The sequence below is a fragment of the Gossypium hirsutum genome, chromosome A12 (assembly GCF_007990345.1).
Source record: "Gossypium hirsutum isolate 1008001.06 chromosome A12, Gossypium_hirsutum_v2.1, whole genome shotgun sequence".
Lineage (NCBI taxonomy): Eukaryota > Viridiplantae > Streptophyta > Magnoliopsida > Malvales > Malvaceae > Gossypium > Gossypium hirsutum.
In genome coordinates, this window is record NC_053435.1 from 25,365,004 (window position 1) to 25,390,438 (window position 25,435).

The 25,435-nt window shown below is 35.6% G+C and overlaps 1 non-coding gene across 1 annotated transcript; it reads left to right on the forward strand.

The window, feature by feature from the left end:
- The first annotated feature begins 6,121 nt into the window (after positions 1-6,121).
- LOC121212067 (small nucleolar RNA R71) lies at positions 6,122-6,228 on the forward strand. The gene has a single exon (XR_005907277.1). It is a non-coding gene; the product is annotated as a small nucleolar RNA R71 (small nucleolar RNA).
- Positions 6,229-25,435: the final 19,207 nt, after the last annotated feature.

Here is a 25,435-nt window from a genome sequence, read left to right on the forward strand (position 1 = left end):
TTAATTCACAAAATTTATTAATAATTCAGTAAACTAAAAAATTAAATAATTGAATAAAATTAAAATTTAGGAGAAAACAAATTGTCTTACCACATTTTTTTATAAAACTCAAAACTCCTAAAAATAATTAAAAAACAAAAGAGGTCAATTTAAGGTGGGTTGGAAGATTTCGGCTAAGGGGATTGGTGCAGGTGTGTGCCGCACAAGTGTCGGATAGCAAGTAGACTCGTTGAGCAGGACCAAGAAGCGGCACAGGCTTGACGCGATGAGCTGCACGAGCAACAGGCCACAAAGCTGAGCGGGCAACAGCTTAGGGGCGCGCATGCTGGAGTTGGAGCAGATGCAGCGCCAAGGTGTGGGCCTGGTGAATGCTGGAGCTAGACATGGGCAGGTACTGGAGTAGTATGGGGAGCGCAATGCAGTGCGCGATAGGGGCAGGTGTGCTCGGTGTGTGCGATGGAGCTGGGCTGCTGGGTGCTTGCTGCTGAATGGCTGCTAAACTAGGGGCTTGCGGCACTTTAAGGGTTTTGGTGTTTGGGATTTTTAGTGATGAATGAATGGAGAATGTAGTATTTATAATAAAAGGAATAGGACTTAAAGTAGAATTCTTAGAGAAATTTAATAATTAGAAACTCTAAGTTCTAATTCTAATCCAAGTTAACAACAATTAATAATTAAATATATGCATATTAAATTATTAATGCTATTAATTTATTTAAACAAAAATGAGATAGGATTAAAACTAATCCTAATTCTATGCTAAATTGATAAAAATTAATATATAAATTATAATAGATATAATTACATATCAAAGATTATCATCTTATTATTATTAAAAACTTATCAAATAAAATATGATTAAATTAACACTAATCCTAACTCTATCTAAAGTTGATAATAATTAATATATATTATAATGGATATAATTATATATTAATAATTATCATATTTTTTTATTAAATTAAAAAAATTTATTCTAGAAGCCTTTTGAAAATATTTACAAAAAGAGGCATCTAATTTTTATTATTTATGAAAAGAGCAACCAAATTTTGAAAATAATTCAATTAAATCCCTAGACTTAATGAAAATTTGAAATTGAGTTGCAAATTAAAACTTAGGTCAAAATTGACCTTTTTATTTGGAAAACTAAAAATTTATTTTTCTATTTAGGGAATAATTTCTCGGAAAATTATGTTAAAATCAATTCCTAGGAAAAATTGGAGGGGTCACAAGCAGTCCCGCTTAAGTTCCAATCTCCTAGACAGAATTTATTTAAACATAATAATCTCAAAAATATACCCTAAATCATTTATTAAAAAGGAAAATAAGAAAATTTAAACATCTGATAGAATGAACGAAATTTGATTCCGTTCAGTCTTATCTCCCCAATAATGTTTCAGACGCTGAGCATGAACTTGAAAATTACCTCACTTACCTTGGAGTTCAACAACTCCGTATGGATAGATGTGATGAATTGTAAATGGACTGGACCAACGTGATTTTAGTTTACCTAGAAAAAACTTAATCTGGAATTAAATAAAAAGACTTGCTCACCTGCTTCAAACTCTCGAGCTCGAATGTGCTTGTCATGCCATTTCTTAAGTCTCTCCTTGAGTAGTTTGTCATTTTCGTACAAGAACGCTCGGAATTCCTCTAGCTCATTGAGTTGGAGCATCCATTTCTCTTTAGCAAGCTTAAGATCCAAGTTGAGTTGTCGAACGGCCCAGTAAGCTTTGTGTTCTAACTCCAAGGGGAGATGATAAGCTTTCCGAAAGACCGACCTGTAGGGTGACATCCTTAAAGGTGTCTTGTATGCTATCCTGTAAGCCAATAAAGCATTATCCAGTCTTTCGGACCAATCTCGTCGATTCGGGCAAACAACCTTCTCAAGTATGCCTTTGATCTTCTTATTTACCAGTTCAGCTTGCCCATTCGTCTGCGGATGGTAAGCTGTAGTGACCTTGTGTTTCACTCCATGTTTATCTAACAGCCATTTCAACCACTTGCTCACAAAATGGGACCCTTTAACGCTGATAATGGCTCTTGGGGTTCCAAACCTTGTGAACACGTGTTTCTACAAAAACTTTATTACAACCCTAGAATCATTTGTTGGATAAGCTTCAACCTCGACCCACCAAGATGTACTTCTGACCAAAAGACAGAAGGAAAGAACCGAGGAAATCAATGCCCCAAACATTGAATAATTCTACCTCAATGATGTTTGTTCGAGGCATTTCATTTCTACTGGTGACATTTCCGATCCTTCGACATCAATCACAACTCTTTACATAAGTGTATGCACCTTGAATAGTGTTTTCCAAAAGAATCTGGCTCGTAATACTTTGGCCGCAATACGAGTACCTCCAAAGTGTCCCCCACTTGGAGCTGAGTGATAATGGTATAGAATCTTTTGTACTTCATCTTCTGCCACACATCTCCTGATCATTTGATCTGCACACTTCTTGAACAAGTATGGTTCTTCCCAGAAATAGTACTTCACATTGTGAAGAAACTTTTTCCTTTGATGGTACGTCTTATCAATCGGCATCAAACCACAAGCTAAGTAGTTCGCAATATCAGCAAACCAAGGGGTATTATGGACATGATTTACCTTCAGTATGTGTTCATCTAGAAACGTCTCTTGAATTGGTATAAGAAGAGAGTTCCCTTCTTGCGACTCCAATCTAGACAAGTGTTCCGCTACTTGATTTTCCACTCCCTTTTGATCTTGAATTTCTAGATCAAACTCTTGAAGTAGAAGTACCCATCGAATTAACCTTGGCTTAGCGTCTTTCTTAGAGAGTAAGTACTTAATTTCCAAGTGGTCCGTACAAACAGTCACTTTGGTACCAACAAGATAAGATCGAAACTTGTCAAAAGCAAACACAATAGCAAGTAACTCTTTATCTGTTACCGTATAATTCAATTGAGCTCCTAACAGAGTTCGACTTGCGTAGTAGATGGGATGAAAAAATTTGTTCCTTCGCTGGCCCATGACAGCTCCTATCGCGAAGTCACTTACGTCACACATCAATTCGAATGGCAAATTCCAGTGGTATGACTATTATGAGTGACGTAACTAACCGACTCTTCAAATCTTTAAAAGCCTTTAAGCATTCCTCATAAAACTTGAACGTCGAGTCCTTCTCCAATAATTTGCATAAGGGTTTAGCAATTTTGGAGAAGTCTTTGATGAATCTTCGATAGAAACCGGCATGGCCCAAAAAGCTCCTAATACCCTTTACAGATGTTAGAGGTGGGAGTTTCTCAATAACATCTACCTTTGCTTTATCTACTTTGATTCCATGTCTCATTGTCCGATGCCCTAGAACAATCCCTTCTCGTACCATGAAATGACACTTTTCCCAGTTAAGTGCTAGGTTTGTTTCTTCACATCGCCTTTGTACCTTGGCTAGATTAGCTAGGAAATCATCATATGTATCTCCAAATATTGAAAAATCATCCATAAAAACTTCCAAATACTTCTCAACCATGTCAGTAAAAATAGACATCATACATCTTTGAAATGTAGTAGGTGCATTACATAAACCAAATGGCATACGTCTAAATGCAAATGTACCGTATTGGTAGGTGAATGTTGTCTTGTGTTGATCTTCTGGTGCTACTGTAATCTAATTATACCCTAAGTATCCATCGAGAAAATAGTAGTAGTCTCGCCCCGCAAGTCTATCCAGTATCTGGTCCAAAAACGTCAAAGGAAAGTGATCTTTCCTAGTCGCATTGTTCAGCTTTCGGTATTCGATGCAAATTCTCCATCCCGTGACCGTTCTAGTCGGTATCAACTCATTATTCTAGTTTTCAATGATAGTGATACCTCCTTTCTTTGGCACGCACTGGACTGGATTACCCATAAACTATTTGAGTTGGGGTAAATTATACCCGCATATAACCACTTAATGATTTCTTCCTCTACTAAGTCCTCCATGATTGGGTTCAGTCTTCGTAGTCCATCAATCGTCCCTTTCTACCCATCTTCTAGTATGATCTTGTGCATGCATAGAGATGAGCTAATACCGCAGATATCGGCTATGGTCCATTCGATAGCCCTCTTGAATTGTTTCAACACCTAGATGAGTTTCTCTTCTTGGTCAGTAGTTAATTCTACTGAAACAATCACAGGCAGAGTAGAAGAGTTACCTAAATAAACATATTGTAGATGTGAAGGTAGTACCTTGAGTTCTAATTTAGGTGGCTCCTCGATTGATGCTTTTGGTTGGGCATAATCACTTTCCTCTAACTCCAAAGATTCAAAGTGGGACTGCGGAATAAATCCCATTTAATTAGCTTCTAACAATGCTAACTATTCATCCTCCTCTTCATCATTCGCAGGATCTGATGTCAAAATCTGTTCCAATGGATCCTCAACATAGTTGAGCTCCTTCTTCACTATTAAATCTTCTAAATCGGATATTGCAGAGCAATCATCAATTGTGTCAGGAAATCGCATAGACTTGAAAACGTTAAATGTTACTTGATCATTCTGAACACTCATAGTAAGCTCGCCCTTCTGCACATCAATAAGGGTCCTTCCAGTTGCTATGAACGGTCTTCCTAAGATAATTGGCACTTCTTTGTCTGCTTCAAAGTCTAGGATAACAAAATCAGTAGGGAAGATAAATTTATCTACACGTACCAATACGTCTTTGATTTTTGCTTCTTGATGTGATAAGGATCGATCTGCTAATTGAAGTGTAACCATAGTAGGTCTAACTTCACCTATCCCCAATTTTCTAAATATTGACATAGGCATCAAGTTGATACTTGCACCTAAGTCACATAGTGCCTTACCACAATATGTTGCTCCAATGTTGCAAGGTATGGTAAAACATCCATGATCCTTCAATTTTGGGGGTTGTTTATCTTGAAGATATGCACTGTATTCCTTTGTCAGAGCTACCATCTCAAATTCTCTGAGTCTATGTTTTTTGGACAGGATATCCTTCATGAATTTAACGTAGTTCAGCATTTGCTGAAGTGATTCAACCAATGGGATATTGATATGAAGTTGTTTGAGTACGTCTAGGAATTTCTTGAATTGAATCTCCTACTTCTACTTTTGAAGTCTTTGAGGGTAGGGTGTGGTGGTTTCTTTATTGGAATTGGTTGATTCGTCTTTTGTGGTAATTTTGCATCTGACGGGGTTGTTAGTTGATCAGAATTATCTAGTTCTAAAATTACCTTGTCAGGTTTTGTAGATTTTGGTTCTTGTGAAACTGGAATTTCAACACTCGGTTGAACTTCCTCTGAATCTTAAGCGTCAGCTTGATCCTTTTCAGCTTCGATGGTGTTGGGCTCTACTGTCTTTCCATTCCTCAATGTCAGCGCTTTGCAATGCTCCTTCCTCAGATTCCTTGGATTCTCCGTATCACTAGGTAAAGCACCTGGTGGTCGATTCCTGAGTTCAGTTGCTAGTTGGCCCATTTGGTTTTCCAAAATTTTCAATGTAGCTACTTAGCTTTGGATTAAGGCGTCACTCTTGGCCATGTATGCCTTTAATAGATTTTCTAAGCCATTGGATGGTTCAGCTTGGGTTGGTTTCTGAACTTGTTAGGGAAAACTTGGTGGCTGGGTCGACCTAGGTTGGGTGTAAGAGTTACTAGTTCTAGCTCCTTGGTTACTCCAGGAAAAATTCGGGTGGTTTCACCACGATGGGTTATAAAAATTGGATTACAGTCCTTGCATTCCTCGATTTTGGTTCTGGTTACATATGTAGTACATGGATTCTGGGTTTGATGGACATTCTTCGAAAAAATGTCCTTCCCGACAATAAACACAGGCTATATTTTCTAATTGATTTGGTGGCTATGCTGCAAAACTGTTAGACCCATTAGTAGTAAGATTTTTAAGCATTGAGAATATTGATGATACCTGAGATCCAGGTGAAGTAAAAGCGTCTACTTCATGTAGTCTATCAACTTGTCTTCCTGACACTACTCTGTTGGTTGGCCATTGGTAATTGTTGCTGGCAATCCTCTCGATAATTTCATAAGCCTTATTGTAAGACTTAGAAAGGAGAGCACCATTAGCAGAAGTGTCAACTACCATCCTCGTGTGAGCATTGAGGCCATTATAAAATGTCTCAAGTTGGATGCAATGTGGGATTCCTTGATTAGGGCACTTTCGTAATAACTCTTTGTACCTTTCCCATGCCTCATACAAGGACTCATCATCCATTTGTTGGAAGGAAGTGATGTCGTTCCTCAACTTAGCATTCTTGCTAGGTGGGAAATACTTCATAAAGAATCTTTCTGCTAACTCTTGCCATGTGAAAATTGAGTTTGGTAGCAATGAGTTCAGCTTGACTCGAGCTCTGTCCCTCAGTGAATATGGGAACAGCTTCAATCATAATGCATCTTCGGGTACTCCGGCTTACATGAAAGAATCGCTCACCTCCATAAATAGCCTTAAGTATAGGTGAGGATCTTCGGTAGGCATTCCACTGACTTGGCCCACTGTCTAAAGCATCTGAAACATGACTGGCTTCAGCTCGAATTGTTGTGCCGCAATTTCGGGCCTCCTAATACCTGGATTAAGATCATTAAATACTGGCACAACATACTGTCGTAAAGCTCTACCCCTATCATCAGTAATAACAATAGGATTTTGAGCAGGGTTTGTTCCGTCTCCTTGAATTGGATTTTCGAAGTTCATCTCTTCGGTCTTCCTTTGATTTGCTTGTCTTCTTCGTTGTAGTAAAGTCCTTTCTATTTCAGGGTCTACAAGGAGTAGGTCAATAATTCAGTCAATACTCATAAACACATGAAATAATCACAGAAAAATTAATTAAGTTAAACTTTAAACAGAAAAATAGACCAAAATGTAAACTAACAAATTCATAAATAAGGACTTTTTAAAATAGCCCCCGGCAACGGCGCCAAAAACTTGGAACGACGGAAATGTGCAAGTGTACACAATCGCAGCAAGTAATAAAGTGACAAGTAAATGTTGAGTTATCGTACCCACAGGGACTGTAAAAAGGATTATTTATGAATGCAATTTAAAACACTTTGGTAAAAAAATATTTTGTTTAAATAGGGTGATTAAAAAACTTAAGAAAATTAAAATAAACAAAAAATGAAGTAAAAGAAAGTTCTAATGCTCGATCTCAAAATAAGATTTAATCAAGATGATATAATTGTGTTGGATTAATTACACTTCTCATCTTAGAATTATTAAACTTTTGTTTATATTGTTACGAATAAAATCGCGGCAACCCGATAATTTGCTAACTTATGAATATACTTACATACCAAAATCCATTCATCTCTTGACATATCCCTATGTCAATTCAACCGACTAAATAGATTCTAGTAAGCAAACATGTTATTGCACATGCATACTCATTAAATTGAACTCATCTCTTGCATATCCCTATGTCAATTCAAACGATTAATTAAATCTAACAAGCATATAAAAGACTATGTGAGGTAACAAGGTATCCCTAATCACAATAATCTTGCAAGTCATGCAAAGCAATAATATCGCCAGATACATTGCTAATTTAACCTTCAGCTACCTTAGAAGAATAAGCATGCACTGATTAAGTACTGTGTCAATTAATTACAATTTCAATCCGTTTAAATAATTAATTCATTAGTTATCTCAGAGTCGTAACGGAAGAATAACTTAGGCATAATTTTACTTAATCAAGCATTTTACCAAGGCCTATAACAACATAAACACAATTTTAACAATTTGAGAAGACGAAATGCAAGCAACCCAACACGAATTAAATTCAAGCTAAGCTGATTAAATTAACCATTCCAACAACATGAATACTCATAGATTTTTTCATCATAACAATAACAAAAATTAAAGAGATAGGGAACAAGAATCAAATCCGGTGGTTTTCCGAGGATTGACTTGGTTGCTCTATTCTTCCTTCTTGTTTTCCTCGCTGATCAAGGCTTTGATAAACACTCAATTTCTACTCCAAAATGGTTGAATAACACCCCTTTTCCAAGGGAAGAAATCAGCACAAGAGCAAGGGAATTGAAATGGAAAAATGGGAGAAAAAGAATGAAAGAGAAGAGAAGTGTTGTGAAATGAATGAGGAATGAATGAGATGCTTTGAATGAACAGCCAAGGGGGGCTTTTGTAGCTGAGTGTAGCAGCTGAAATTTGCTAAAAATATAAGCCAAAGAGCCACCCCTTGGCCGGCCACCTATGTGGCAAAGTTGCTGCTTTCAACTTTGCTAAAAATGGCTTGGGGAAAATCCAAAAATCCACCAATTGTGGAGGGGTTTTAATGCAACTTTGACATGACTTCAAGAGCTTCTTTGCAAGCTTAATTAGTCAACTAATAAGCTGATTTGGGTTAGCATATGGCTGGTTTTGGGCTGCCCAATCTTTGGCCAGTTCACTTCAATCGGTTTCGTTCAACTGGACCACTTTTTCCATAATTAATTAATATTAATTTATTTAGCCCAAATTAAATTGGGTATAAATTAAAATTAATTATATTATGAATTAATACACATAATTGGACCATCTTAGGCTGGAAATTAATTCGTCTTGATATTTCAAATTGCTTCTCGGTTTTGTGCTTCAAGTAGAGTCTGTCGAGCCATTTTTCGCCCTTTGCACAATTCTGTCGAAAATAACCAAAATTACTCAAAATTAATTATAAAATTAACTAAAATTCATCATGTTCATATTTTAAGTATAATTTAATTATTTTGTAAAATTATTTATTTTTTGACAAGAATTTAATCGAAACGGTATGATTTTAAGCTAAAAAGGGTATGTAAATGCGTAAATTTTCGTGTTTCCAGCACTCCAACCTATTACAATAGAATCTTCAGTTAAATACCTAACACAAGCGTTAAAGAAACCTTAACCGAACTTGTTCCAACAAATTACTTACTATCGCCTTGCTTGCACAAGTGTGGTTTAAGCCTGCTTAGAACGCTGATGAAAGTTGATAACAGACACCTTGGTGATTATCTGCATATCAATGCATATCAATCCAACGAAAACACAAGTCTCAACAATGGAAGGAATATTCGGCCAAGACCAAATAACCCCAAACCAACGTGCCTTAGTTCCATAAAAACCAACGAATAGCGTTACCATAGAACGGGAGACGAGAGGAAGATTTCAATCGCTTCAAGAGTCCTAACGAACTCCTTCACTCCACATGTAACACTAAAACCCGAAACAAAACACAATGACCAAAGAGAAAAGAGACGAAAATCGATATCTATGGAAAAGAGAAAATATGCCGAAAGAGTAGAGACAAATTGCGACTTACCCAACAGTATTTGGTCACCCACAGTGAAAATAGAAGGGCTGAAGAGAAAGCAAAAAAGCGAAGGAAAAGAAGAGGAGAAATGGCAAGGTAATCTGCCTTAAGAGCACAACTGATTATGGAAGAGACGGAAAAGAAAAGTAGCAATTGGTTAAGCAGAAGAGAAGATGCCAAAAGAGAAAGGGGGAAACAAAAATTAGTAACTCCGAAGTAAGAGGTCAGAAAAGAAACATAAAGTCGCAAAACACTAAAGAGAAAAGTCCCGAAAGAAACAACACTATTAGGCCTTAACATTCAAGGAAACCGCATAAAAAAAAATAGCCAAAATCGACACCAATAGAAAAAGGGAAGCTAAAGCTAATTTTTGCCAAAGAGAACTCCCAATTCGGCATTCCCACACTTGACTCTCCAACCTATCCCTCCTCAGCTGAAACTCTCCCTAACAAGAATTAAATTTCGACACAACACCACTACACCTCAAACACCACTTTTTCCTCTCATTATCACTCTCCTAAAATCTCTCCACTTTATTCTACTAAACCGCCCATTCAAAATCCCACAAGCATCACAATTTTGGTCAACTTAGGATACCTCCCTAGCAGTTGTAGCAAAAATATAACGCTCCTTCCAACTCGCCACTGCTCGAACCTCAGACCCTAAGGCACACGCCACTTACCACTAGACCAATAGGCTCTTTATGACAACCTTTACTCACAAAAATTTAAAAGACATCCAACCAAAGGCAAGGGTTATTCTTAAAAAACAATTTTTTTTTTTTTGCAATTACTTAGGCTTGAACCCATGACTTCTCAGGCGCTGCCTAGGACACTTAACCATTGAGACAAGCATGCAATTGAGTTATACAACACACAAAAGATTAGCACCCACAATTTGGGGCATTACACACATGCCCGTGTGTCTAGCCCGTGCTCGAAACTGACTTAGCCACACGGCTTGGCACACACCTATATGTGCGACCGTGTGATCTACCCAGGCTCATTTCAAAATGACACTCGAGCAACACGGTAGAGACACACGCTCGTGTCCCTGCCCGTGTGGGAAAAAATAGGCCATTTACAAGGCCAGTATGCCACCCATTTTCGGTCCTCCCTACAAATATCAATTTCAACATAATTTCAACCAATTTCAATCCCAAAACATACATCATTCATGTCATATTATTATCAACCTATTTCATGCTTATAACCATACCAAATCATGCTGAATCATAAGCCAATGTCATACTAAATCATATGTTTCATAACCTTAATTTACTTCATTCAATCTCAGGCCATGATCTTACCAATTCCTCAAATAAGCACACACAAAAATCTTACCAAATTGACCAATTCTCTTTGGCCATCTATGAACACATCATATTGGCAATAGTGCATCACATAGTTTATACTCAAAAGTCATTCATAAACACAACCAAAACCAAGCCATATCACATGGCTAAATATTTTTAACTCAAAAACATATCTCAATTTATCTAGACTATACATGCCATAAGTTAATATTTACACTTTCAAAAGGTACCAAAGATAAGTTTGGTAGTGAGGTGATGATCCTCGATGATCCCCAATCTTTCAGTAGCTTCGATATCTAAAACACAATGCAAACACACACAAAGTAAGCTTTCCAAAGCTTAGTAAGCCATATACAAATAAACTTATCACATAAAACAATTCAAGACCAATTCGTTCATGTAGCTCATGGCTTAATACAATCACATATCCATATGTCTCATATAGCTCTTTTGTTCATAATTCACTTACATATATCATATGTTCGCAAATGTACATATACTTACCTTTCATTCTCAAACATTATATACATTTCAAACATACACGAATTGAGTACTCATTCACATAGTCATTCGTTTCTAAGAATGCTCGTTGAACAGTACAGAATCAAATAGGATACACGGATAACTCGAAAAGCTCGTACAATGCCAACATCCCAAACGTGGTCTTACATGTAATCAAATATCGGTGCCACTGTCCCAGACAGGGTCTTATATGAAATCAAATACGATGCCAATATCCTATACATGGTCTTACACGTAAATCTAAAATCGATGCCAATGTTCCAGACGTAGTCTTACACATAATCACATATCGAAATCCTATGTCATGACATATGTATCCTAACTATTCCTATGGTTCGTACAGGGCTTTCGAACGTCGTTACGTTATCAAAACTTTCTCAATTTCAAATATTCAGCTTTTATAATCATTCATCACAATTCAATATCATATAAGCATGAAAAATCAATTCAAATACATTTATTTGTATATAGACTTACCTCGTATGGAAATGAACGGAAACGAACGGCTATTCAACTACTTTCGGCTTTCCCTGATCTAATTCAGTTTTCTTTGGTTCTTGATCTATATAAATTCAAAAACTTATTCAATCTCACATTCATTCAAATAAATCCATATACACATATTTAGGGCATTTTACAAATTAGCCCTCACATTTTCACATTTTATCACTTCAGTCCCTAATTCACAAAATCACAAAATACACATAATTTCTTTTCACACATTCCTAACCAAATTTTCCTTTAGCTCGTATAAGCCAACATATTTCATTTGTTTCACATTTTAGCCTCTCAATTTCTCATTTTCACAATTTAGTCCAAAATACTCAAATTCATCAAAAATCCAAATACAAAACATAGTAATCTAACACATATCTTTCATTTTCTATCATCAAACTTCATAAAGCTTACATTATCAACAATGGCACATCTTAAAATCATCATCAAATTTTGAAATTGAGGCACGAAAACGATTACAAAAACATAGAAATTATCAAAAATCGAGTCAAAACCGTACCTTAATCAAGAAATCAAAGTGCCGAATGCTAGCAAGCTTATTTTCTTTTCTTTTTATTTCAATTTTTGGCAAAGATGATGAATATAATACTAAATTCATGTTTTGTTTTATTTAATCAATGTTAGTACATAATTTTCCATTTTAACCTTTGTTTAAAACATAAAAATTCATCCATTTTAAGGTTATTTATGACAAATCCCACTAACCATGGTCAAATTACAACATAAGGACCTTTGCTTTAATAAGCCATAACAAATAGGCACACTTAACAAATAGAACATATCTTTTGCATTTTCTGCAATTAGGTCCTTTTATCTAATTAAGCACACAAACAATCAAATTTTTATACGAAACTTTCACATATATTAATTTGCATATTGTAAGCACGAAAAATAATATTAAAATATTTTTCTAACCTCAAATTTGTGGTCCTAAAACCACTATTCTTGTAACACCCCTAACCCGTATCTGTCGCTAGATTAGGGTTATGAGGCTTTAGTTAAGTAAAAACATATTTTCGAACAACCACACATATATATATAAGTTACATCCATATAAATAAAGCATAAATTCAACTAAATAATAAACATGTTTTCAATAATCTTAATATAATGTACAAACCATATTTAAAACATTTCAATATTATTCGTATGTTAAGAAGAAATCAAACTATTTGCAACTTATTTTACATTAACATATCTTAAACACTTAAAAATGTTTACATAATACTATATTCAATAGCATATACATATAATATTGTCAACTTTACCCAATGGTCATATATTTAATAATACAATTATAAACTTGCTCAATTTCAGACATAATTAACATGTTTTGCACTTACTCATAATAAAACCAAACAAAACTTATTACATAAATTAACAAACAATTACACATACAACCTAATATATATATTTACATGTTCGAATATGCTATTAAAGATTAGAAACATATTTCTTTCTTGCCATAGGTTTCAAAGCTACACTTGGAAATTGAATTTATACCAAATAATGGACTAAAACCATCATGGAACATTTTTCTAATTCATTACCTTGCATATTTAAATCTCATTAATAAATATACATGCATATCCAAATTTTATATCATGGAACAAGTGGCGAATTACAAATTGTAATAAAATTAAAACATAAATCTTGCATACCATGTTATAAACATATTAAAACATATTTATATCAAACTCGGATATAGTAAAACAACCTTAGATGCCAAATCTCTTACAACATATTGACTAAATACAACGACCTAAAACACTTATACTTTTATCCATGCATATCATAACCGAACCAACCACACAAAATCAACCCAAACATTAATCTTTTCCAGAACATATAATACCTATCTCAACATCATTTACTTATAGCATATAACATTATAAACAAACGATTTCAAACCAAAACCAAACATGACCTAATTATCAATATCAAACTCATTAAACATTATAAATAAGCACTCATGTAACCAAAACTAAACATAATTACTAAGCCATTTTCACATGGCTTTATACAAAACCAAAGTTCATCATTTCAAAACATAATCTAGTTTATACATGCCACAAGTTCGAAAATAGACTTTAAAAAGTACAGAAGGTTGACGATAGTCTGGATGACTTCGATGACGATCCCTGAGCTCGTAACTTACAACTAAAATCTATAAAACAACGTAACAAAAAACACACAGAGTAAGCTAACTTAGCTTACTAAGCCTTAAGCAAATTAAACAATTCAAAAGAATAATCAAAACATTTTAAGCAAGCCAAATTAAATCATTAATGTTATACGTTTACACCAATAAGTTACCTTGGTCGAATGCTATTGTTTCTCATTCATTCAAGTTTTCATTCCCAATGTACATTATTCCATGTATGCTTACATTCAAATAAATGTAGTCATGAATCATGCTCAACTCCATATATATGTATATATATATGAAACCAAAACATACTTCTCAGATCTACTCACATTCTTCACTTTCTATACCAACATCAATCTTTTGGCCAAATTTACAAAATCAAATACATTATCACATAAGTACATACCTATGTGGCCGAATATACAAGATCATTTATATCAACGTACTTGCTCAATTTCCACATCAATGTGAAGTCTTATAGGCATAGGCTTGAAAATAAATCATCAGTACAAAACCTGCTAGGCATAAAGCCCAATCAAATTCACCATCACAAAGCTTGCTAGGCTCAAAGCCCGAATATCACTATTATAAAATCATTTCATAAACAGTTCATATACCGAATCGTCCAAATATTTCATGTAGTTCATACAAACTTTCAGAGGTTTTTAACTCAGTCAAATAAAACTCAACCATATTAATTCTAAATTAAGCCACATTCGACTACTCTACTATACAACTATAAAATTCGAATCATCATAGCAAACCATTTTATATTCAAAATAAACAATGTTTAATTGCTTAAAGACTTACCTCGGATATCGACGAACATTGTAAATTGGCTTGTAACACCCCAAACCCGGCCTAGACGTTATGGCTGAACTTGGCGTGTCACGTTGAAGTGTTTTACCGAAAACCTTGTTTTCATTGAAAACCCTTCTTTGAAATAAAAACCTTGAGTAAAATCCCAGCTTGTATTTGTTGCTTTCAAAGCGAGGTGTATTTTCAAGAAAAACTATTCCTTCTTGCATGATAATAATTACTTTGTAAAATCTCTTTTCAGTTGTGGAAGCTTTATTTAAAACAAATGATCTATGAAAACTCGTCATTTAAAAATTGAGTTGCGGAAACGTAGTATGTAAAAACAGTTATGGTTTTAAGAAAACCATGTTCTACTTCTCGCAAATATAAAGCATAATAATAAATATAATCCTAATTTAAATAATAACCAGAGGAAAGGCCTTATTACATATCGGACTAAAATAACTTTAAATACTATAAATTATAGGCTTAAGAAAAGAAGTCCAAGTCTCTTACTAGCTGGCCACCTCGAAGTCCCTCCTACCATTGAACCATATACTGAGGATCACTTGAGAAAAATAAAAGAGGGGGTGAGTTTTCGAAAACTCAGTGTGTACAACCCTCGGCAAATAAGAAAGCATGCAATAGCAAGTCTTTTTGGGCCTGAGCCTAATTTAATATCAGAACAGAAGAAAAGCAATCAAATATGCACGAATCCCACCCATCCAACCGCTACACACCATCTCCATCCCCCGATACACTCCATGTGGGGATATAAATATCGATCCACCCATCCGATACACTTCAATGGTAGCCCGATTGCGGTACTGCCTAACGTTGCAGCAAAGTTGCTAATCATATATTGGGCTAAAAAAACCATCGGTGGATCCACGATCGTCAAGCAACCATGCGATCTTCATATACTTCCTCTGTTCCATAATTCCCAACCCATATGCAACCTAAATAGAATATCATATGAATGCAGCAGGTACACATACAACATCCATAAATCTTACATTCAACACATAGGGGTATTTTAGTCATTCTCGCCCTTAGGGCATTTTAGTAATTTCTCTTTATTATGGGTTTATTACTTACCTTGGCCCGTTAACAAGTCCTCGTTGGCTAAAGTGAACAAATACTATGCACCAGGTAGGATTCCAGAGAAGAGGAGGTGGGTCATTAAGACCACTTAAGTACCAAGCTCTCCCTAGATCCAATCCTAAACATGCATATACCCATTGCCACACCTTAACCTTATGACTCATCCATGGTCGAAATTAATTAACTAATTAAGTTTTATGTCTGTTTAAATAGTTATCAAATACTAGGTCCAAAAACCCCTTACGAAGCCCAAACAAGTCTACATACATGCATATGGCCCACTAGGCCCAATCTCATTCATATGGCCCATCGGCCCTAATCATATTTATAGTCATGCAATCATATTATTTTCCATCACTTAGTATCAAATTGCCAATTTTGCCTATTATGGGCCCTACAACCCATCGGGCCCTACAACCCATCGGGCCCATTTAACCCATTCTGGCCTGATTGGCCAATACACGGCCTAAGTCCATGGAATTACTCATGGGGCCTCTGATAACCTATCAATTTCCCCCCTTAAGAGTGTTCGCACACTCGCAAGACTATTGTAACCAAACTTCCAGCTTTTCGGCATTTCAGCTTTTCAACATTTCAAGATTTGCCGGTCTACTGTGTGTGTACACACCTGGTACCAAATGTGCTACGATCTCCTTAGGCACGAACCTACAAATGATATCACTCAACAATTACTCACACACTTATCAAATACGATCACCAAAAGCCAAAAATCTCACATTTGCCTTACCTTGAACAACAAGCCTTACAGACCTTTCATGATTACTAATCACGAGATTTCCTTAAATCTGCATCAATCTTAATCATTAAGAACTAACCAACAAGTGACTCGCATTCATCTTAAGTCACTCTTAAAACATCCATGACCATTTGGCCAACCTTAACCAATAAAAGAGGAACACTTACCCAAACCCCAAAACACCTAAGGAGCAATTCGGCATAGATCTGAAATTCGAGATTCGGTACTAATCCCTTACCAATATCAATTTAGAAAGAGTGAGGGAGAGAAGAAATTGGTACCAGGAAAATCGACTGAAAGAGCAAAGCACTTACACAAGAATCGAGTGAAGTAGGGGGAGTAGTGGCGGTACAGAGGGTATTTAGCCAATGAGGTATTCTGCTTTTGAGATTTGTATGGTGAAAGGGGTTATTCGGCACAAATAAGAAGAAGAGAAGAAGGAATCTGCTAAAACCAAAGGTGAATCAAAAGAGAATTTAAGAAGAGAAAGAATGGAAAATCGGCAAGCAAGGAACAAGGAATTTGGCTTCTGAGCACTTAGAGAGAAAAGTGTTTTGGCAACACAAAAAATGAGGAATTCAGATAAAGGAAGAGAAGAAATTTTGGCATTACCCTAGAATCCCCAAAATCGGCACCTATATATACTATAGCTGAATTTACATACCCCCAAATTCCCTATTCGGCTCCACTTCTCTGCACCCCTCATCTCCTAACTTTTCTACCTGATAACTCCTTAATCCTTTCGTTAAATTTCTCCTCTGATCACTCCCTTCAGAGTTCACATCCAACGCCACTACTGGCCATTTATTGAACAAAAATAAATCCTTTTTTTGAGTAATGAGGGATTCGAACCCCAAACCTCCTTGCCATGCATGTGACGCCACCTGTAAGCCCCACATGCGACGCTACTTGCCACTCTAACACAAGGCTCCTTGTGTCCAGTTCCTCCTTCATTTATTTAAAACCCAAACTGCTTGCCATCAAGGTTATTTTAATTATTAAACTATAATTTCCTTCACCTTAAAGTTCGAACTCTAAACTTAACCAAGGCCTATTATCACATAAATAACACTTGACTAGGAATATTAAGCACACCTTTTATCAAAACCATCATAAAAATAAAGTTTAAGATTTTTGGGGCGTTACACGGCTATTCGACTGTTTTTGCTTTTCCCCGATCCAAGTCCGATTTCTTTTTTTCTTATCTATATAATTTCAAATTAACCTCATTTAAACACAACTTCATTCAATTTAATCCAACAACACATAAATGAGTAAATTACCATTTTACCCTGATATTTCATACTTTTACAAATTAGTCCTAATTGCATAAAACACAAAATACACAAAATCTCACCACATCATAGTTAGGCTAAATCTTCCTTATACTCATACTAGTTCATATATTTCATTTATTTAGAATTTTAGTCCTTTAATTTATTATTTTTTCAATTTAGTCCTAATTACTCAAAATCTTCAAAAACTTCAATACAAAACATGTTAATCTGAAACATATTTTTAATATTTCATCATCAAACATCACAAAACAAAAATATTCATCAATGGCATAACTCAAAATATGCATCAAAATCAGTAATTTAAGCATGGGTCAGATAGTGCCGAACAAAAACCGAAAACATAAAAATCATCGAAAACTGAACAAAAACTAACCTTTTATCAAGCTTCCAAAGTGCTGAATGCTTGAAACTTTCTAAAGCTTTATTTTTTTCTTTTATTTTCGGTCATGCAAAGTGTATGAACACTTTTGTCTTATTTTTTTATGTTTTATGTTATTATTACATGTTATTAATTTACTTATTTAACCGTGTAAAATAAAAAACATAAACATGCATAATAAGGGTACATTCGGCCATCAATAGTCTAAAGGAATATTTGCAACATAAATGCTTCAACTTACAAAGCCATTAACAATTTGGCACTTAAGCTTTTAACTATCAAGTTTTTGATTTATGCGATTAAGCCCTTTTATTTAATTAAGCACACAAACAATCAAATTTTCGTACGAAACTTTCACACATGCAAATTCACATATAATAAACACGAAAAATAATATTTAAATATTTTTCTAACTCAGATTCATGGTCCCGAAATCACCATTCCGATTAGGATCTAAATCAGACTGTTACAATTTTGACTAGGGTCTAAACCAGAATGCTACACGGGCTAGCCACACGAGTGTGTGTCTTGGCCGTGTGATCCAAGTCAGAGAGTTACACGGGGTTAGACAAGGGTTGAGTCACGGCCATGTGATTCCATTTCGAATGTCCACACAGCCTGTGACACGGGCGTGTCGGGCCACAAGGGCGTATGTCCCCTGTATTTTGCAAAAAATTCCTAAGTGTTTGAAAAGTTTCTAAAGTTATCGCTTTAGTCCCGAACCACCCCCGAATGGATGTTTTGGGTCTCGTAGGCTTGTATTAGGGACAATATGAATGTTGTTTATTGATGATTATATGAAATTTGAAAATGTACATGAAATGTATGTGTAACTGTGTACTATGTCCGGTAACACTTCGTAGACGTTGAATACGGGTGAGGGGTGTTACAAGAACCATAGATGGTTCGAATCCCCTTTCCTGAATAAAAGTTTTGCCTTGCAGTTCGAGAAAATACTTCTCAGCATTTTGTTTTCAAAATTTTAAGGGATTCAAAATCGCCGGTGGTTCTTGCGTGTTAGTTTTTCTACTCTCCCTATAGGGCATATTTGATATAAAAACTTTAAGGAAACTAATAAATTTAAGCAAAGTATTTCACAAACAATGGAACAGTATTGGAACTATTAACCTCGTATAATTTGTTCTAATTTCCTTGAAAAGCTCGCTCATTGTCGTTCCTTTGATTTATTTTCTCTTGCACCAAATTAGCTTGAAAGAAGGGGGAATTTGCCACAAACTAATTATAAAAATTGAAAAAGTTATTTAGGGTTTATAAGGTTTTAAGAAAATTTGAAAAATTTGGGAGAGTTTAGTTGTTAAAAGAGGCTTAGTCTTAGTTTTTAGGTTTTTAATATGGTGTTTTAAAGCTAAAAATCGGGTTAGGTCAACCCTGCAAAAAATTACAGCGACGTTGCAACACACTCTGAAATCTTGGAAACTTAGGTAGGTTGTCGTCTATGTCGCAACATTGAGGTACTGTGTCATGACATCAAGATGATTTTCTCGATCATTTGCTATTGGACACGGTGTTGTGACATAGGAGTTTCGTCTTACGACACTGACTCTATTATGAGCCCAATTTCCTTTCCAAAAGTTTTCTCGGTTCCTATAAAACATAATGGTAATAAAGTTAACAGTCTAAACTAAGAGTTTGTTAAATATGAAATAATATACACAAAATGAACATTTCAATTTTAAATTACAAGTCTTGCTATCGGATTCATCCATCAGCTCACTCAATGTATCTGGGGATGCTTCTTCGGTTCTATCAGTGTTCGTCCAACATCCATCGTGCCATTCCACCTTCTTCACTTATCTTGTTCTCGAAACTTGTTCATCTGACTTGCACTAACCAAAGAGAACACTTTCCCTCGCTCAAGGTAGTTAGGTTTTTGAATAATTATTTTGTAACAAGGTTTTCCTAGATTTTCCCTATTTTTCTTATTCTATTGGTGACCACATTTAAACATTTTTCCCTTACCCTTGATCTTCATTGTTAATTCATTATTTTCTAGGTCAATGGTGGATCGCAATGTCGCTAAGAATGGCTCACCCTGCAGAATGGGTAATTCATGGTCTTCTTTAAAGTCTAAAATTACAAAGTTCACTGGGATTATAAAGTTCCTCACTTTAACTAATACATCTTCAAGTAGTCCCTTCGGTTGTACTTAAGACCTATCGATTAATTGTAGTGTGATTTTTGTATTTTTAAGATCCCCTAACCTGAGCTTTTTATAAATATATAAGGGCATTAAGTTAATGTTGGCTTTTAGATCACATAGAGCCTTACTAAAATGGATGTCCCCTATTTCTATAGGTATTATAAAACTCCTCGGGTCTTTTAGTTTAGGGGGAATGTATTTTGAAATAACCACACTACATGAGGTGCTTATGTTAACTTGCTATCTTGTTTTTACTTTCCTATGCCTAGACATGATATCTTGCAAATATTTGGTGTAACACCCCGTGCCCGAGACCGTTGCCGGAGTCGAACACGGGGTGTTAACAGACTTATTTCATTGTAAAACACGGTTCATTTAAAATTTCCAGACAAGCTGCTAACTGCGTCACTGTCACCTTAAAAATCATATCTCGAGTTCCAAAACTCGAAAACCAGTTCCGTAAATTTTTTCTAAAACTAGACCCATAAGTACATCTAAAAATATTTTTCTAGAATTTTTGGTCAGGCCAATTAGTACAGTTTATTAGTTAAAATCTCCCCTGTTTCAGGGTTCGACTGCTCTGACCTTCATGCATTACGACTTATATATCTCCCTGTACAGGGATTCAATACTTATGCCGTTCATTTCTAAGGAAACTAGACTCAAAAAGGAATCTATAAATATATGGCATGACTTCTAATTATTTCTGGTTAATTTATAGTGAATTTCCAAAGTCAGATCAGGGGATTGAGAAATCGCTCTGGCCCTGTTCCATGAAAACTTAAATATCTCTTAAAATACGACTCATATAATTGTTTCGTTTCTTCCATATGAAAGTAGATTCATCGATTACATAATTTATTCACTATTTAATTCCATTCCTACTATTTTTAGTGATTTTTAAAATTTACATCACTGCTGCTGTCAGCATCTGCCTTTAAGGTAGACTTTACCTATTTCATAGTTTCCCATGAATCAACTAGAATTTGTCATACAAAGCACCAAAATGATCATGATTAACCATTCCAATGGCTAATCGTTACCAAACATTTCCATACCTCTCAAAGAACAACATACAAAATGATTATAATGCTATGCTCAAAGTATATATAAGCCATTTTTGCATGGCTATCCAAATTTATACAAAACCAAAGGGTACATGACCAACAACAAAAAGGGTAGTCCTATACATGCCATTTTCAGAGTTCAACCAAAAGTGTACCAAAAGGGCTTTGATAGTGTGGACGACTTCGACTTCGACAATCCCGAGTCCGATAGCTGACGAACCAAAATCTATAAAACAGAGAATCAAAGAAACGGAATAAGCATTTAATGCTTAGTAAGTTTTGAGCAATGAAATTCGGCACAATTGAAGTATAGCATTCATATGACTAAACGGATAATTTCATATACACACATTCTCAAAATCACACCTACTTCACATTACCAACCCTTATACTCATACAAGAGATAAACTTAACCAAAAGCCGGAAGCTCATTAATCGACTGAGCGAATACTATTTAAAAGGAATCAACTAATCCAATACATATACGAAACATACCTCATCATTGGGATTTTACGAGCATATTAATTGAAATTATTACAGCAAGCTCGCTCATTCCCAAACCAAGTACCTTCGGGCTTTAACCGGATATAGCCACTCGCTCAAATGCCTTCGGGACTTAGCCCGGATATAGTAGTTCGCACAAATGCCTTCGGGACTTAGCCCAGATATAGTAACTCGCACAAATGCCTTCGGGACTTAGCCCGGAATTAATAACTCACACAATTGCCTTCGGGACTTAGCCCGGAATTAGTCACTAGCACAAATGCCTTCGGGACTTAGCCCGGTTATCATCCGAATATTCATGCACATATCAGTAAATCATGACACATCTTTATTTCATTTTCATAACTAGAATTCAAACACAAGTCAACTATTAAGCATTCCCATTTTTGGCTCAATAGCCACATACAAATAGCATGATTTGGTTTGCTTTGTGACATGATCTCTATGCACATACGGCTACCCATCATACGTATAGACTAATTAACTCAACATATAATTCAAGTAGAATCATTATATCACCGTATATTTGTTATGATTATACGTCATGACTTAATCAAATCGTAAACTAAGTTTCATTACTCGAAAACTTACCTCGGATGTTGTCGAACGATTTCGACAGCTATTCGATCACTTTTTCCTTCCCTTTATCGGATTTAGTTCCCCTTTGCTCTTGAGCTTAATTTAATAAATAAATTGATTTAATCATTTGAACATCAAAAAGAGAACTCAAGGTACTTAACCCATATATACATTAGACATTAGAGTCACGTATATATGAAATCATGAATCAACTCAACATATTAGCCCACACTCTCTTTTAGCCGATTATCTAAGCCAAGATAAAAGCATCAATATGCTTGCCTCTAACCGAATTCATGCAACACCAATCTACCTCATGTGGCCGAATATGCATGTCTATGTTTAGGCCGATTATATGCTTACTACTTCCTACAAATATGGTTACTTGTATTGACTACATACCATTTTGTTTCAAGTTCAAAACTCGGCTAATACACATATATACACTAGTAATCAAATACTAACATTTGCACTTCACCTTACTACCAATTCTCATCTACTTCCTACCATGGCCGAATGCATCAAGACACCATACCATTTCAATTTTGGTCATGGGTTAAACAAAGAACTTAATGTCTAACTCAAAAATGCTAAAAAGAAAATCCAAGAGTCATCAATCACCATCACATGTATCACTACAAAGCTTCACACTTAGCATGCAAATGACATCAACACAAGTCCACCTTAGCCGAAACTTAGCTCATCTTCATGCCTCATCACCACAACATCAAACACCAACCAAGAAGACAACACCCATGGCCGAATATCATTTCCATCTCATAGCAAAGATTTAAACCATGGGCTAGGTAGAACTCAAGCTAACAACTAAAAATATGCATGAATCCCATGGAACAACATCAACATACCTTAGTCTAGTGAACCACCATAGCCGATTTTCTCCAAGCTCTTTCCCTTCTTTTTCTTTCTTCTATTCGGCCAAGTTCAACAACATGAGAACTTTTTCTTTTTTTTTTTCATCATTTTCCTTTTCATTATTTTATTGCCATGCTCCTTATTTTATCATTTCTAACATAAAGCATTAACACAACATGTTTATGACATGTTTTACCCATCACATTTTGTCCACCCTCATTGTCATGGCCGGCCACTACTAATTAAGTGGGGAAATTGACATGCAAGTCCACCCTTTTGATTACATGCACTAATAGATCCTTATAGATTAACCTATCACATTTCAAAAGTGTCACACATAAGCCCTATTTACTAAATTCACATGCAATTAACTAAATCGAAGCTTAAAACTTTCACACATTCATATTCACATATTTTAGACAATAATTATCATATTCAAATAATTTGGTGACTCGGTTTAGCGGTCCCGAAACCGCTTCCGACTAGGGTCACTTTAGGGCTATCACATTTGGCGTACTTAGGAACCTTTTCAATCAGATCAATTAAAGTCAAGTTAACATTAAGTGATTTGAATAAGTTAAAAAAACTTATTCATCCTCGTCCCCTATTCGCTTTTCTTCCAACCGTGAAGGGAATGGTATCCTCTCATTGCAGGTTTTTTAATGGAATCATCTTTCAGCTCAACTACTGGTTTGGCTACCTCTTTAGGTTTTGGTCCAACATTAGCTCTTTAAAAATATTCTAGAAGTCATCCCGGGCTACTTAGTACTTTAATCGAACTAAACACTATTACCTTCACATGCTCCTTTCCCTCTCTCTGAGGATTATTTTCTGTGTTACTTGGGATTCTTGTGCCAATTTTCCTTTTAATATCTCCCATAATTCTCATTAATTGGCCCATCTAATATTGTAGTTTAGTCAATATTTTCATCGTATTGGTACACTTAGACTGTACCTATTTCACTTCTGTCGCCATTGATTGCATCTCGCCCTCAATTTCATCTAGGTGTTGACAACTTATAGTATGGTCATTCAGGTTTGCCCTTTCCTGAGGTTTTTATAGATAAGTAGGTTGACAATTACCATTTGTAACTTTGTTAGAAATATTACCTCCTCCCTAGTTTCCGCCCCATCTCATGTTTGGGTAATCTCTCCATCCAGGATTATAAGTATTTGAATAGGGATTTCCACCCTTATTCCCTAAATAGTTCACATCTTCGGTGGGATTATTGACATAATGGCAGACAGGTTTGTTTCATCCATATATAGATGACACACTGGATAAGGATTCTATATGGTTTAACCTGTCCACTATCTATTGGTATATTTCATCCTCTTGAAAAACTGACTGTGGATGGCTTCTGGCCATATGTGTAACATTTTGTTGGCCACTAGTAGGAATTCATTGATATACTCTCCATTAGTTCATACGCATCATCGTATGTTCTATTCATTAAGGCTCCTCCTGTGACTCCATCTATTCTTAATCGTGATTGTGCCTCGAACCCATTATAAAACATCTACAGTCTTAACCACTCAGGTAGTCCTTAGTGTGGACATCTCTAAATTAGCGTTTTAAAACACTCCCAAACTTCGTGAAACTTTCTCCTTCCAATTTTTTGAATGTTGCAATATCCGTCCTTAGTTGGACCATTTTATTGATAAGGAAGAACTTTTGTAAGAATTTTCCTCCAAGTTCATCCCATGTCATGATTGATCCTAGTGCCTGTGAGTCTAACCAAGAGAAAGCATTATCTATTAAGAAGAAGGGGAACAACCAAAGCTAAATAGCATCATTGGTGACCCCAGTTATATTTAAAAGTATCACAAAGCAGAAAAATCATTTGAAATGCTGATTTGGGTACTCTACCATCGTTCCTCTAAACTGCAAATTATTTTGGATCAGTGTTGGTTTGATTTCAAAATTATTGGCCGTAATGGTTGGCCTCATTATACTTCCTTGAACCATATCCAGATTCAGCAATACATTCCTTGAACCATATCCAGATTCAGCAATACATACTCCCTTAAGGTTCTCCCGTTGTGTGCCATAATTATGTTTGCGGGTAGCTGCAGTGTTGGTGGTAGATCTTCCAGGTTATTATTGTTAACCTCGTCAAACAGCAGATTGTCTCATGGTGGTAATTT